The following is a 17100-nucleotide window of genomic DNA, read 5'->3' as shown; positions in this document are numbered from 1 at the left end:
TGTGGCCATCTTGTGGCCAAATAGTAAACTGCACCCACATACCTGTACTGAATAAAAAAATACATTACATCTAAAATTGGCTATTTACCTCCCAAACTAAAATTACCCAAATACAGTTTTGTATTAAAAAAAATTAAAAAAATTACAATAAAAAAAAAAAACTACATAAATAGTTACCTAAGGGTCTGAACTTTTTAAATATACATGTCAAGAGAGTATCTTATTAAATTTTTTAAAATTATAAGCTTGTAAATAGTGATGGACGCAAATTGAAAAAATGCACCTTTATTTCTAAATAAAATATCGGCGCCATAAATTGTGATAGGGATGTAATTTAAATGGTGTAATAAGCGGGACAAATGGGCACATAAAATGCATGGGTTTTAATTACTGTAGCATGTATTAATTTTAAACTATAATGGCCAAAAACTGAGAAATAATGATTTTTTTCCATTTCTATCTTAATCTTCCTGTTAAAATGTATTTACAGTATAGTGGCTCTTAGCAAAATGTACTACCTAAAGAAAGCCTAATTAGTGGCGGAAAAAACGAGATATAGATCAATTAATTTTGATAAGTAGCGATAAAGTTATTAGCGAATGAATGGGAGGTGAACATTGCTCGGATGCATAAGATTTTCGAAGCTGTAGGCTGAAGTGGTTAAAACTGCATTTTGTGTTCAATTATGTTATGTTGACTAATAGTTAATGGTTTTTGATGAGCAGAAACATTTAAGTGTGACAAACATGCAAAAGAATAAGAAATCAGGAAGGGGGCAAATAGTTTTTCACACCACTGTATTTTACTAAAGATGGGAAACTTCTAGCAGTGGGGTCCTGCAAAGGTCAGATCAAGGTACTTTTCTCTACTATGTATCTATTAATGACCTAGAAGATGGAATACTAAGTAACGTTGTCTTCTTCACAGATGATACAAAATGATGTAGCATTATCATCACTCAGCATGATAGTGACATACCAGAGAAGGATCATGAAAGCATTGCTAGATGAACAGGCATATACGGTAGCAGATACTGTAAAATGTAATGTTGACAAATGTAGGGTCATGCATCTTGGCCATGCCAGTGGCACAGTGCCATGTGTACTACCAACTACAGCTGGGAAAATCACACCTAGAGAAGGACTGTAAGGGGCCCACTAATGATGCAATCTTGATTGTACAATCTTACCACTTTGCTGAAATATGAGGGACTACCTAAAGTATCCATTCAAAGTGTATGCACTCAGTTTACCCTTCTATTACACAGATTCATTAAGATTGTACAATCTCAATTGTATCATTGATGGGCACCTTTAAAATATTGGTTGATAAGTTAAGCAACTGTATTCAATGCCATGTACCAGAAGGTAAACTAAAAAACGGATTCATGAAACAGGCGATAAAAACCCAAGATGCTAGTATACGACTTCCTTTGTTTAAATCCCTTCTGAGGCCACCTCTAAAATTTTAGTTACAGTTTTGGCCACCATGCTACAGGGAGAGCAACTCGGTTTTCAAACAAGTACAAAAACAGGCAACTGAACTGATCTAAATGATGGAAGGTCTAGCTTACTAAAGGTGCCCATACACATAGATTTTCCCTGTCAATGTCCATCACTGTGATCAAATCTGTTAGAAATCTATGCCCCAACATGTCAGATTGATCATCATTTCAATCGGTTTTCAGCAAACACTTGTCACACTATTATTTAATAAGGGTCATAACAGCATATCGGTAGTTTTTGCTGAGGGGTGCCTTAAAAATATTTCCAAGCCATCAAGGGCGCCTTCACCCAAAAAAGTTTGAGAACCACTGTTCTAAACCATCTGTTCAATTAAATATGTAAACGTTTACAAATTTCATATGATTCATACATATTAGATATTACTCAAACAGGTCCAACTCTTTGACACGACTGCTATACTTGAAATTGATGTACAGTACTCTGACACACGAAGAGGTTATATTCTTTGCTGGCAAGAGACTGAAATCTCTGTTTGCCTCACGACTTATGAGTGTGCATGTTGCATATATCCGTTGTGCCACTCCCACCTGTAGGAAGTCATAGATGTCACAATTACAACAGGTCAAACAGCCCTTTTCCCTTGCATAGGTTCAAATAGACTGATAAGTTTATGAAGGTCATATGATGAAAAGTTAATGCTTAACGGTATGCTTGCATTATTTAAGAATGATTATTCAAATAAGAAAACAAATTCAATGTAATTCATTTCTCTGTCTAGTTTTCATTCTTTATTTGCCTGATTATCAATGCATTAAAACATTTCATTTTGAATAAAGAATCACTTGAATAAAAGATAAAGGCAAAAAAAGAAATTAACTCAGCATCTAGCAAAGCCTTGTGAGGACTGATTCACAGAACTTACTCTGTATTACTACTTACTCATAATTATCTTACCTGTTTTGCACATCTATAAAATAACATTGAAACAAAACAAATCACCCAAAATAAGTTGTTTCTAATAAACCTGACAATACTTTTCCCATCTTATTTTTAGTACTATTTTGTATGTTTGCTGTGTACTTAAAATTATTTATACAATTAAAGATAATTCATTGTAAAAAGATTAGTGAATCAAACCCAAAGGTTTAAAATAACTTATTTTAGATATTGTTATCCTCCTCTGTATAATGAGTACATAAAGAGGCACTGCAATGACATATAGAAGAGAGTACTAAATTATTCAGTATATCCAATTTTACATGAATTATTATCTTGCCTCAGAAACACCCCCCCCCCCCCTCTCTCTGTATGTATGTATGTATGTGTATATATATATATATATATATATATATATATATATATATATATATATATATATACACACACACACAGTACCTATGTATTGATATGTAACCCTAGCCACCCAGCCTAGGCTACGATTTCACAAAGACGCATCCTCCCAGTGCACTCTGGGAGACTGAGCGTTATTTCTGCTCTCTTCGGAATGCACAACAAACATTCCGCACTGATGCACCTTGCCAGCAGTAAAGATGTTGCCAGTGCCACTTCTGATAAATTTTAGAATGTAAATCATGGTCAGGAAAGATTTTGCTCAATGGGCAAACCCTGACTAAATAATTTCTAATGTAATATTGTAAAAAAAGAAGCTATTTTATTCATGAAGTTCTATTCAGTAATGTTCCTTCTTAGGAATAACTAAGGTGTTGCTTCATACTTTGTATACTTTTATATAAGCAGAGCACGGTCCTCTGCAGCTCACAAGATGAGCTACACACAGGGGTCTGCAGAGTGAGATCTAACTCATCAGGTTGCTGGAGGGGAGGCCACTTACATCAGGGAACACCAGAACCCACCTTAGGTAGTCCCTCAAAATGATTATGGAGTTAGTGTGTGTATGTAGCTAAACAGAATAAGAGAACCAGTTATTCTTAATTTTATTTATAGAGCACTGTACAACGTGCACAACATACAACAATAGGGAGTATAGATACATGAGTAGTTCAGCATACTGTGCCATCAGGACAACCAGTGACACAAGTACAAATACATACAATTGATGCATAGTTTTGCCTGTATTGCTTTGCCTGTTTATGTGACCATCCACAGAACCTTTGTGTGCCTGGCATATATATGTACTCTAGCAGTGAATGGACATATACACTGACCCAGCTATCACAAAGGAACAACCCGTTTGTACCGATATTCACAGAAACTCTTTAGAGTGCACTCAGCGAGTTCACTAATGGCACTACATTAAGCAGTGTAATATACTGTAAAAGTGCATGCGCATGCACAAAAACTGGTGCCTGCAGGGATTGGGATTCAATCCATCAGGCAACAGTCTGGGGCCGAGTACTTTATTGACGTGTCACAAAACTACACCCTTGTGATGCGTTCCAATGGTATGGAGTGGGGAAGAGGGACAATGGAGTGGTACAAGAAGGAGGGGGCTTCCAGAGGGAGAGGAAAGGAGGAGGACAATGCACTCAGGTGAAATCTCCTGGCACTGTGGATCTCTCTGCAATGCGTTGGGGAGGCTGTACACCCCCTAGATTCGGAGCAGTGATGGACCCAGATTGTCCACCTCGGTCAAGAAACATTTAGCATGTGTAAAAGGCTTTAGTCTTTGCACATTTCTGTTTACAAAGAGCACTTTTTTATCTTGGGTCCTGTACAACAAAGACTCATGGGACCAAAGTACACTGAAAATCATTCTTTCTACTCAACACGGAATCCTATTCTTCTGTGCTTTTTATTGTAAAGCTCTCATGTACTGTATCTAAATAATTGACGTTCTAAACGCAGCATGAGGGTTAAATGCTGAAATCACTCTTAAAATACCATTTATAGTGTAGAAAACTGTCAGCTGGCAATGATTTTGATTGGACCCAAAAGATTTCTCCTTAATCCATACAGCCTCCAAATTCGTCTAAGGAAATTTAGAGTGCAACATGTTTCTCATTAAGTGGACCAAGGGGGAGTCCATGTGGGAAAACAACTTGTTTAGCATGGGATGCAACTCTGACTGTGTGATACTCCAGAAAACCACTTCCTTTCTTAGAAAGTCCTTTGTAAATGTAAAACTCATCCTTGGGGGATATGCAGAATTTACAAGGTTGAAACCTATTTTACCAATACATTCAAAAAAGGGAGAGAGAGAGAGAGAGAGAGAGAGAGAGAGAGAGAGAGAGAGAGAGAGAGAGAGAGAGAGAGAGATAGGCGCACAGATTACTCATGGCTGTGACTATGCTCTGTTGAGATCCTCCATATAAAGGAAACTGATTACCCTGTAAAAAGCGTGCCATCTGATACCTCTGAATGCCTAAAGTGTAAGTAGGTCACTAATGAATGGTCAAATACCAAAGACTGCTGCACTTTTGTTTATTTGCTTTACTGATTTCAAAGAAGTTTCTATACTTTTATAAAGAAGTCCAAAGCAGCAGCTATTGCTTGTCTCAGTCCCCATAGATTAGAAGCTTTGATTCTCAGCCAAAATCTCAAACTGTCAGCTGAGTGTTGGGTAAGCACTGCATATATAACGCTAGTGTATCGGACGCCTCTGGGGCCCATTCTTCCCCTTTTAGCCATAATTAGTATGGGCGTCTATGTTGGCACCCAGACATCCCGGGTGGGCAATATTTATAGTTTGTTTTTGGCAAAGACGGTGTGTAGATCGATGGGTCTCCAGTAGGGGACAGTTAAGGTTAGGCAAGGGCGTGGGGTCAGTTAGGGTTAGGCATCCGGCAGGAGGGTCGGTTAGGGTTATGCATCAGTAGAGTGAGGGCTCGAGTGAGAATAGGGGTAGGTTTGGCAATATTTTACTATCAGAATTAGCACTACCCAATAGTAGAATATCAGTAATTTTACTGATATTCTACCAGAGGTTCACTCCAGCACCCACATTTCTCAGGCACCCATTTTGCATGTACACCCTGACTTGCCTAAAGAGTATAGCATGTGGAATGTAAAATACACTACAGGAGAACAGAAAATGGTGTGAGAATAATAGATAATGTCTGACTGTGTTAAGCATGGTAATCATAGACTTAAGCCTGGTAAACTCGTACAAGGACTGTCACCCACAGGGTCGGGACTTGATTCCTTGGCCAACATTTTGGGGCAGAGTTCTATATGAACATGTTGCTAGTCTGCAGGCTAGCAACACATTCTGTTCTATGCAGCATGTAGGAAGTGGGGTGAGTAGGAGAATAAATCTCTAGGCCTGTGAGGATCCACTAGCGCAGATCTCTCGCTGATGCATCGTGCGGCATCAGGGACTGCTTGCACATTTGCTAGATTCTTGACAGAGGGGGCCCCAACCAGCCACCTTGGCTGAGAACCATCTAGCTTGTGTACATTACAGTATTTTTTAGCCTATGTATTCAGTTGGTGTACACAGACTAATTTCTCCATCATGGCTATTGAGTATATTGGCACCTTTAGATGCATATAACAAAGTACAATGCAAATGGACAGGAAGAAACATGAAAGCACAGGGAACTGAATGATCATTTTCACAAAGTCCAGTGTGAATCATGTTTCACAAAGCTCTACTGCAAAGCCTCCAGTAAACTCAATAGCCCTATTCTGCTTCAGACGTTGGGGAATGTTCTGCAAGTATAACATACCAGGAAATACAGAACACAAAGTTAACACTTCATCTTCATACCTGTATGTGAGGTAAAGTGGAATTCAGTTATTGTTAGATGGGGTATGACATCGTATTTTCTGCATATGTGTATAACAGCCCTTAATGTAGCCATACATCAGCAGATTTTGGGCAGATTCGACAAATTTATCTCTAATCCAAGCTGATTAGAGATAAATGTGTCCCTAGTCATAGCTGCAGGCCGATTCCCATCCGATTTCAGCTTGAAATTCAGCATGAATTGGCTGAGCCTGCCATGTCCGCCCCGCCGCTGCCACCCTAATGTATAAATGTGCCCCCCTCTGTGTGTGTGCATTTATACATTACCTGTCCTGTAGCAGCCTCTGCCTCCACGTGGTATCCGTCCAACTCTCCGGAGTCTATCAGCCGCATACACGCTGTCGGCCAGTGTGTATGCGGCTGTTAGAACCTGCTGAGATGGACGGACACGGCGCAGAAGGCTGCTACAGAACAGGTAATGTATAAAAGCACACACAGGGGGCACATATACACACTATGGAGGCAGCGGCAGGGGTTTCGTTGTTCGTTCCGAAATCGGCCACCGTACCGCCGCACACCCGACCAACCAACTTCGGCCAGACATCTTGCAGCATGTGCAATCGACAATGCGACCAATTTTTCATCCCGAAATTATAATGATTGAACTGAATGGTCGATCGGCAGCCAAGTTGCCTGTTGTATGGCCACCTCTTGGCTAGGGATGATGCCACCATTTAATGTTGCTGTGATCCTAGCCTTTAAGCTTTATCCATTGTGATAAGGTTTAGATTTACCTTTCACATTGTGATAGGTTTGGATACTGTTTGGGATAGATTAAAATCTATCTATGTGAGTTTGACTACACAGTAACCAAACTCCTTACCATTGCGTTTGCTTATCCCTCTGGTCATTGTCAATCGTATTTTCTGTCCCCACCGTTCGCCTGTGTCATTGCTGAGCACCTGCCTCAAATGTGAGCTTAAATGTTCATCTACTATTTAGCCAAACTCATTCCCTTTCCTTTGTACCCTAAATTATGCACAGAACACAGTGCTTACGCAAAACACAACATTTGTATCATCCCCACTGCTCAGTTCGCCCCGCTATATAATTGCTGAGCGCCCAAGGTATTGCCTTAGCACCTGTGCTAAATCTAAACACCTGGTGCCTTCCATTCTGTCCATTTTATGTTCATCCAGCATTGCTGGCTCAATGGTCTATCCTAGAAAATGTCACTCCCCATTCCCATACCCACTGTGTGACTTTGTATTTTTGGAAATACTCATTCAGCATCTAGCTGTCACTTAGACCAGACTTCTAGGCTAGACTGGAGAAATGACATTTTTTTTTGTCTGTTCTCCGCTCATCACTTTAGAGACAGTGAACGGCTCCTATTTTATAAATAGGAGCAGTTCACACTTGTCATGCTACAAGACATTCATGGAATTTGTTGCAGTAAGCAGACCGCACTTCTGTGCAGTCCGCGATAATCCCGGGCAGGAGGATGTGTTTCTCCATACAGCCTAGGAAGGAGCACATCTGCCTTGGGCTCCAGCTGGAACATGGTGGACTATTAGAGCAGACACTAGACTGTCCACTGCGCTGGCCATATGTGGTCTGGCATTAAATGGGAACAGAACCTTAGCTTTGTACTGCAAGTGCTGTTCTTGTCTGCTGCTGTATGTCAACGCTGGGCCAAGCACACAGCATAAGTGCACAAAGTATGGATCAGCATATGAGTGTAGATTTCCCAAATGAAGACCCAGGCAACATTGAAAGATTATGCATGTTTTAACCTCTTATGCTGGGAATACAGGGAATAGATTATGCGCCGGATCGAGCCACTGGCTCGATCCCGGCGCTTCCCAGCCGGCGCCTGGATCGATCCTTATCTTCTGCTCGTTTTATGCCCATTGTCCCCCCGCGGGGATCGAGCGGGGTCATCGGACCTGTCGGAAATTATAAATTGAGCCATCCGCGGCTGGATTGATAAGATTAAGAAAGAAACTAACCGTGTATTCCCAGCATTAACCCTGTTTTAAGATCCTAACTAATTCTGCAAAACTTTCTTGTATTAGGTCACAAGACTTTGCAACTCTCCCATTACAGTGACCACATACTGTTAGATCAAGTAAACAATCAACATCCCCCAGATAGTGATCACACTGATTAGTGTTAAAAGGGACCCGAGGTCAGAATGATATTGAGGCTGCCATATTTTTTTTTCTTTTAAACAATACCAGTTGCCTGGCAGTCCATCTGATCCTGTGTCTCCAGGGCCGGAATTACCATAAGGGACTGTAGGCACATGCCTACAAGCGCCTGATGATGGAAAGGCGGCTCACTTGCCTCCCCAAGTGCCGATCTTCAGCTTTACCTATGTAGAGTCCCGAGCAGGTTGTAAATGAGAGGTTACCCTGCCGGATCTCAGCATTCCACTGACCAAATCTGCCTTCAGTCGGGGCACCTCTAACTACTTAATACTGAGGATAGCTCAGGCTATCTAATGCTACGGGACACCTGTAGCTACTTATGATGGGCAAGGGAACTAAGGGGGAAGTGACAGTTGGGCCAGACAGCACACTTGGGAGCGAGGTTCAGCAGGTGTTTGTAGGTTCATTGGGGTGCAGTGCAGTGTGCCAGGACTATGAATATTTTGAAAGAGATAACAGCTTATATGTACATTTATTTGTACTTATGCATTTCCTTGGAGTTTTACTTATACATATACAAGGGCATTTACAAACCCAGTTACACAGCATAAGTCACTATCTCTTGACCAAAACAGGTTACACAGCCTTCACTTAACAGAAACATGAAAAAATGCTTTGCAAGAGTTGTGCAAAAGCGATTATGCAGCAATTTCACTACCCGAGCAAAAGAAAAAAAAATGTGCAAATCACTATCTCTCTGCAAACGCAAGCACTAAGAAACAGCTTAAAAAATCACTAGTAATCTCTTTAAAGAGAGTCCGAAGCAACAAAAAATTGCTATTTCTACGTGCTAGTTTCCATAAGCAGTATGAGGAGACATAAAATGCTGCATTCCAGTTGCAAAACGAGGGGTTTATACCCCCCAAATTCCCAGGGGAAAATGCGTGCAGCGCTTCCTGAAAGAGGCAGAGCTCCGTGCTGTAGCTCTGCCTCTACTGAAGTCAATTTCTGCTGATTGCCCCCTCTCCCCGCCCCTCTCAATCGTCCTTCACAGAGAAGGGTGGGGAGAGGCGGAGATCTGCATAGCGATTGACTTCATTAGAGGCAGGGTTACAGCGCTGAGTTCTGCCTTTTCGAGCATCAATATCGACGACGTTGAAAGTCGTGGATGTTTGCCCCGGGATTTGGGGGGTATAAACCCCTTGTTTTGCGGCGGTTCATGTCTCCTCATACTACTTATGGAAACTAGCAGGTAAAAATAGCAATTTTTTGTCGCTTCAGAGTCTCGTTAAAGAGAAACTCCTACCAAGAATTGAACTTTATCCCAATCAGTAGCTGATACCCCCTTTTACATGAGAAATCTATTCCTTTTCACAAACAGACCATCAGGGGGCGCTGTATGACTGATATTGTGGTGTAACCCCTCCCACAAGAAACTCTTGAGTACGTACTCCTGGCAGTTTCCTGTCTGTGAATCTTGCTGCATTGTGGGAAATAGCTGTTTCCTGCTGTTTCCAACTGCCAAAAAAGCATGCAGCAGCTACATCACCTGCCAACAGTAAAAATGTCACCATGTAACAAATGTCAGAATGTAAAACAGGGATTTTAAAGATTTTACAATGGGCAAACACTGACTAAATCATTTATACATAATTATTGTAAAAATGAAGCACTTTTTTTACTACATTATTTTCACTGGAGTTCCTCTTTAACTGCTTCCGGACCAGCGCGGTTGAAATCTACATCCTGCTGGTGGCTGCATAGCTCTGATAGGACGAAGATTTCAACATCGCTGCCGCTCTCGCCAATTGCGCCACTCTGTGACGGCAGAGCTTTGTGACCTGGTCAGGAGCTAATTTCATTAGCTCCTGACCACGTGCTCATTGTGAGCCAATCATGTTAGCTTACATTGATTGACAGGGCTCCTGACCGGCACACAGAGCTCTCCTGTCATAGCGACGGCAGAGAGAGGGCCCTGCGACGATGGGAGAATGGCATGACCAGTGGGTATGTGCGGCGATTCGTCAGGAGGCACCGTTTTGCCGTACCAGCAGTCTCTGGTCGTTAAAGAGGCACTATGGCAAAAATTGTAAACTTTTAAATACGGTATGTGCAAACATAGACAAATAAGAAGTATGTTTTTTTCCAGAGTAAAATGAGCCATAAATTACTTTTCTCCTATGTTGCTGTCACTTACAGTAGGTAGTAGAAATCTGACAGAAGTGACAGGTTTTGGACTAGTCCATCTCTTCATGGGGGATTCTCAGGGTTTTATTTATTTTCAAAAGCACTTAGTGAATGGCAGTTGCTCTGTCCAACTGCCAAAAAAATGTGTAGCGAGCAGGGAAGCTGGCCAGCATCATTGTTTAAATCCTTTTTTAGGGAATATCTTTATAAAGAATAAAAGCCTCGCTAAGAATCCCCAATGAAGTGATGGAGTAGTCCAAAATCTGTCGCTTCTTTCAGATTTCTACTACCTACTGTAAGTGACAGCAACATAGGAGAAAAGTAATTTATGGCTCATTTTACTCTGGAAAAAACATACTTATTTGTCTATGTTTGCACATATTTAAAATTTTACAATTTTTTTTGCCATAGCGCCCCTTAAATGGACCAGAGACTGCTGGTATGTAATGGGTTAAAACTTTACAAACTGCTTTCAAAAACTTGAAGCAACTGTGTTCTGTAGTTTGCAACCAAAGGCTGATTTATAAAGCAGATTAGAATCTAATTTATTAAAGTGGCTTAAAATTTCCAGCACATCTCAGCATCCAAAAAAACCTGTTTATAACAAAACTAGAGATGGGACGACGAATCCGGCGAATCCACGAATCCCTCGAATATTGGGAAATATTCGAGATTCGTGGATTCGAATCCCGACGCCATTTTCCACTTTACGAATCCGCCGAATCCCGACGCTGCATCGCCGCGCACCCGCCGCTCGCACTCGTCCTCCTCCGACCCGCGCCTCCTCCGCCCGCCCGCCCGCCTACTCAACTCACCTGTCCAGTGGAGCGCAGAGCGGCAGACCTCTCGCTGACTTCCTGGTTCCCTCTAATGACGTCATCAGTAAAAGCCAGTCCGGCCACTAGAGGGAACCGAGAAGTAACAACGAGGTCTGCCGCTCTGCGCTCCAATGGACATGTGAGTTGATACTTATGCAGGGGTGAGCGAGGAGGCACGGGGGACGGAGGAGGCCATGGGGGTGAGCGGAGGAGGCACGGGGGGTGAGCGGAGGAGGCACGGGGGGGGGGGGGGGAGCGACACCTACCTACCTACCTACCTACCTACCACTTTACCTACCTACCTGCCACTATACCTACCTACAGGCCCCTATACCTACCTAAAGGCCCCCTATACGTACCTACCTACCTACCTACAGGCCCCTATACCTACCTAAAGGCCCCCTATATGTACCTACCTACTTAAAGGCCCCTATACCTACCTACAGGCCTCTATACCTACCTACCTAAAGGCCCCCTATACGTGCCTACCTACCTAAAGGCCCCTATACCTACCTACATACCTACCTATACTTAAGGCCCTATACCCTGCTACCTATACTGAAGGTCCCTTTAACTACCTACCTACCTACAGGACACTATACCTACCTACCTACCGGCCACTATACCTACCTACCTACCTACAGGCCACTATACCTACCTAAAGGCCCCCTATACGTACCTACCTACCTACCTACCTAAAGGCCCCTATACCTACCTACCTACAGGCCCCTATATGTACCTACCTACCTACCTAAAGGCCCCTATACCTACCTACAGGCCTCTATACCTACCTACCTACTTAAAGGCCCCCTATACGTGCCTACCTACCTAAAGGCCCCTATACCTACCTACCTAAAGGCCCCTATACCTACCTACCTACATACCTACCTATACTTAAGGCCCTATACCCTGCTACATATACTGAAGGTCCCTTTAACTACCTACCTACCTACAGGACACTATACCTACCTACCTACCGGCCACTATACCTACCTACCTACCTACAGGCCACTATACCTACCTAAAGGCCCCCTATACGTACCTACCTACCTACCTAAAGGCCCCTATACCTACCTACATACCTACCTATACTTAAGGCCCTATACCCTGCTACCTATACTGAAGGTCCCTTTACCTACCTAAAGGCCCCTATACCTACCTACATACCTACCTATACTTAAGGCCTCTATATACCCTGTTACCTATACTGAATGCCCATATACCCTGCTACCTATACTGAAGGCCCATATACCCTGCTACCTATACTGAAGGCCCATATACCTTTCTACCTATACTGCAGGCCCCTATACCTTGCTACCTATACTGAAAGCTACCAATATTGAAGGCACCCATACCTAGCTAGCTATACTGAAGGCACCTTTACCTCGCTACCTATACTGCGGGCAACTATACTACGGATCGCACAATTCGTATGTGCAGGATTCGTTAGATTCGGGATTCGAAAGGTTCGAGATATTCGAGAACCTTTTTAGATTCGGATCCGGATTCGGATTCGAAGAAATTGTGGATTCGTCCCATCCCTAAACAAAACAAAGATTCCTTGGTAAAAGGATACTTTGGTGTGATGTCCAGCAACAGTGTGTTTACAGTCATTACGGTTGGCAGTAAGATAGTCCTCTGCTATCACCATAATATTCTGCTTATTCAAATCACTGCAGTCTGACCAATAGGACAGTTAGGGAAATCCTCAGGCTATCACTATAATAAATTGCCATGATATTATTATATGCAGTGTTCTCCCCAGAAATTGTGGCCGGGTGGCATGAAAAATTAGCCGGGTGGGGTGTCATGAGAGAATGCAGGGCTGGTGCTTCTGTGAGCAACTCTGCTTTCAGCATAGGACAAGGTGAGCAGATGACAGCCGGGTGCTCACCAAAACTAGCCGGGTGGAGCACCCGGCTAAAAGAGCCTGGGGAGAACACTGATATGGTGAGGTCACACACCTCTTGGGGAAAGTCTATAGGCCCATACACACGTCGGATTTTTTTAAACGACGGGTCGTTTGGACGTCCCGTCTTTCGGATGCCAAATCGGGCGTGTGTACAGTCCGTCGTTCAGCTGATAAGACTGGTCTTGAGCGATCTGCCTGGCGGATCGCTCAAAACCAGTCCTATCAGCTGAACGACGGACTGTACACACGCCCGATTTGGCGTCCGAACGACGGGACGTCCAAACGACCCGTTGTTTAAAAAGATCCGACGTGTGTATGGGCCTTTACACTTCATGTCAAGCACTAGCTCCTCTTCAGCCACCTATGTTGCCTGAAACAAATTTTGTCAATTTAAAGATGACAACAACCTAATCTGTCAAAGTAGGTCAATTTGATGATGAATGCATTGAGTCCAAGAACAATGGAAAATGGCTTTACTGTTACCGAAGCCAATAAGAAGCTGACAGTTAAGGTGGCCATACAGTCATAGATTTCTCCCTTCAATACACAGCCAATTTGATTGATCTGATCGAATTGGTTAGAAATGAATGCAGCAAGAGTCCTGATTGAGCGACTGATCGATTTCTGGTGAAAAACCTTGATAGGTCGGGACAGAAAATCTAGGTTGATTAGACGGTAGGCCAATGACCCATAGCAATACACTAGATCAAACAGGGCAAATTTATTGAAAGTTCTGAAATTTATTGAAAATCTGTTCCTAGTGTGTGGCACACATCAGAGATATTCCTGTCAGGTTTAAGGTGCGTACACATGCCCAATGCATGTCGCCTGTCGAGGTTTAAGAGCGCATGTGTGGCATCATGTGGTGGACGAAGGAGCAGCACTAACAATGGGATTAGCAGGGGGTTCGGCGTCATTGTGGTTGAGTAGGTCTGTCCGGTGGATCGCTCGCGTGTTCGGCATCGGTTGCTGTACACACCTGACTGTCGGCTGAGGCGGTCATTATCGGCTACCTCAGATGACTTAAGTGTGTACAAGGCTTTGATCCGACAGGCATTTGACTATCTGATAGTCGAATCTGGTGGAAATCTATATGTTTATGGCCATCTTTAGGTAACAAAAGGAGGGAGGTAAGAGATAGGACGAGATTGGGGTTAGACTTCATTTGGGGCCTGTTTCTACTGTGCAATGCGAGAGTGCTTCTCTCTGGCAATGCCATGTGTGGCTATTGGGATTCAGATGTGCATCAGGTAATTGAGCGGTTACAGTTATGCGATCGGTTATGGTTAGGCATTTGGGGAGGAGGTGCAAGGAAGTAGTTTTGATTAGTGCTAGTTATGTCACAGGCCTATGTTATTGTTAAGTGACATAAAATATGGGTGGAAAATAACAATTAGTGTATTTAAAAACCAGAGGCTGAAAAAAGATGCATAGCTAGCATAAACAAACATAAAAATGTCACAAAACCAGCACCTGGCATCACATTCATATACATCTCAACGTACTTCATTGTTCAGGTTTTAATGTAAAGAATTATGTCTTGTACTAGTAGAATTTGTTAATGTTTATAACAGTACATCTCATGTTAGCCAAAAAAAAAAAGAATCAATTTTCCCTGATATAGCAGCAATGCTACCTCTACCTCTCCTCCCTGGCAAAAGCCTGCATCTTCAGCTAAAACAAGCATATACCTTTATTCAGTCAGATCACACTTGTAGGTTTCAGCACCTTCTAATGTACCTGAGGCCACCCATAAGCAATATATACATATATCTCAAAGTTCATTGTTTAAAGTGACTTCTTTCATGATACACCTGGCCAAATAAAGAGAAACAATGCTTTTAACCTCAAATTACATTTACAAACAATTCACACATATGATGATGTCACACAGACAGCTTTGAGACTAATCTCTAAACACTGAATCTAGTCAGTAAAAATGAGCAGGCATGTGAAGAAACTGTTGCCACATGTCTCGGGCTACCCCTTTCTACTAAAGTTACCAGTATTTTCCAGGTACAAAAGTCCAAATGTTTAGTCTACTGTGGGCAACTAGAAACTGCATCTAGAGACTAGTCATAAACTCTAGATGTTGCAACTGAGCTGTGATTTTGAGCTAAAACAAATAAAAATGTGAGGAGTGCTATTGTAATGGGGTTTTCTTCATTCTTCTTTTCTGAGAGAGCATGATATATGCTCTATCCCCATTATTCAAGGGACACAAACAGTACTACCGGCAGCAACCCATCAAATTTTGATCACACGTTTGATCACACAGACACCTTAGGACGCCCTAGTAAATTAGAAGCACAAACACAACACACAAGTGACTGAAAACTTACAAGCACTGAAAGTTCCAAATGTTTCTGCTTAAATTATCAGAATAATCTCAAGGAATAATTGTATGCATGGCCACCACAGCATAAACATTTCTAATGCCTGGTACACACAATGCAATTTTCTGTCAGACTGACGGTCATATCAATTATTTCCGACAGGTACGATCTGATTTCTGATCCTTTTCCTGATCATTTTCCAATCACTTATATACAAAATCAATCAGAAAAAGCAATCGGAAATCAGATCAGACCTGTCGGAAATAATCGATTCGAGCAGACAGAAAATTGCATTGTGATTGCATTGTGTGTACCAGGCATAACACACTACTATGCAATCTTGGGTTATTAAACCTGGGTATGTCTAAAGGTGCCCATTGTCTATATAATTTTTAGTGAACAAATGTATTTTTAATCAGATTAAAGAAATCATTCCACTTGGATTTTTTCATAGATATGACCATAACTGGTTGGAATCTTTAGTGGTGTGGATGGGTTAAATACAATCTTTTATCTCAGTCTGAATGATTTTAATGAAAATATGATTTTTCACTAAAAATTGTACCATTAATGGGCACCTAAACAAGAAAGGTTTTTACTTGTACAACTGGACAGAACTCCTACTGTTCCATGTAATAGCATATACAAAACTAATATGACAATATAACTTCAAAATTAACTTCAGTTCTGTGTAAATGCCACATCCTACTAAGTGACGGGAGTCGGGACACATCTTAATACGAGAGGTCTGCTTACCTCCACTTTCAGCTAGCAGGCTTATTGGTTTTCTCACCTCTCTGGGCAGAGAGATTTTTGGTTTCCTCTTCTTTAGATCAACACCACTTCTTCCTCTTCACCATGATGGTCCCTTGATTACAAGCCTGGTGTACAGACACTGATTACAGTCTCTCAATGCCAGTGAGAAATGCACAGAGTACCCTTCCACAAGAGTTTGCTAAAACGCCATATTGAAACTTTAACGTGATCCTGTTCTACAGGCTGAACCACTCCTTGTTCAGGTGTACTGTGACTTTTTTTGTTGTTTATTAATCTCTCTCTCCTCCTCCTTCACTCCTGTCCAGTGTGTATTCTGTAAATCAGTAGCTGCAGACAGACGGCTGATTCTACTCCCACCTCCCTCTGGGTAATTGCCATGAACCACAGACCCACCCCGTGCCGCTCACAGTATCACTGCTCCACTGTCAGCACTGCACAAAACTTCAAGCACTTTACCTGCTCTTCCGACAACACTTCATGCATTGTGAGCACATGGCGCAGCCTCTGTACTAGCAGCTGAAATGAACTATAGTTTTTTTTACAGACTTCCAGATGAGATATTGAAAAAGAGCATCTACAGAGAGGACTATGACCATCTGGGTTTATTCAGTCAGATTTCAGTGTCATGAAACAGAGCAATTGTAGCATTTAAAAAAAAACAACATATTGATGATGTAGTTGGATATCGTTTGTTTTCCAGATATATTCTATTTGAATGCCATACCAGGAAGTGACAGTGCGTACGTTAAAAAGGGGCGCTGGGAAAAAAGGGCGCGGGGTTT

The 17100-nt window shown here is 42.2% G+C and overlaps 1 protein-coding gene across 1 annotated transcript in view; it reads right to left on the bottom strand.

The window, feature by feature from the left end:
• Positions 1-16635, bottom strand: part of NCMAP (non-compact myelin associated protein) — a 99267-nt gene extending 82632 nt beyond the window's left edge. The window contains exon 1 of the mRNA XM_068268975.1: positions 16298-16635. The gene's annotated coding sequence lies outside the window, so the exon portion shown is untranslated. The remainder of the gene's footprint in view (positions 1-16297) is intronic.
• Positions 16636-17100: the final 465 nt, after the last annotated feature.

Source organism: Hyperolius riggenbachi, chromosome 2 (genome assembly GCF_040937935.1).
Source record: "Hyperolius riggenbachi isolate aHypRig1 chromosome 2, aHypRig1.pri, whole genome shotgun sequence".
NCBI classification, from domain to species: Eukaryota; Metazoa; Chordata; class Amphibia; order Anura; family Hyperoliidae; genus Hyperolius; species Hyperolius riggenbachi.
This window is presented reverse-complemented; position numbering and strand designations above follow the sequence as displayed.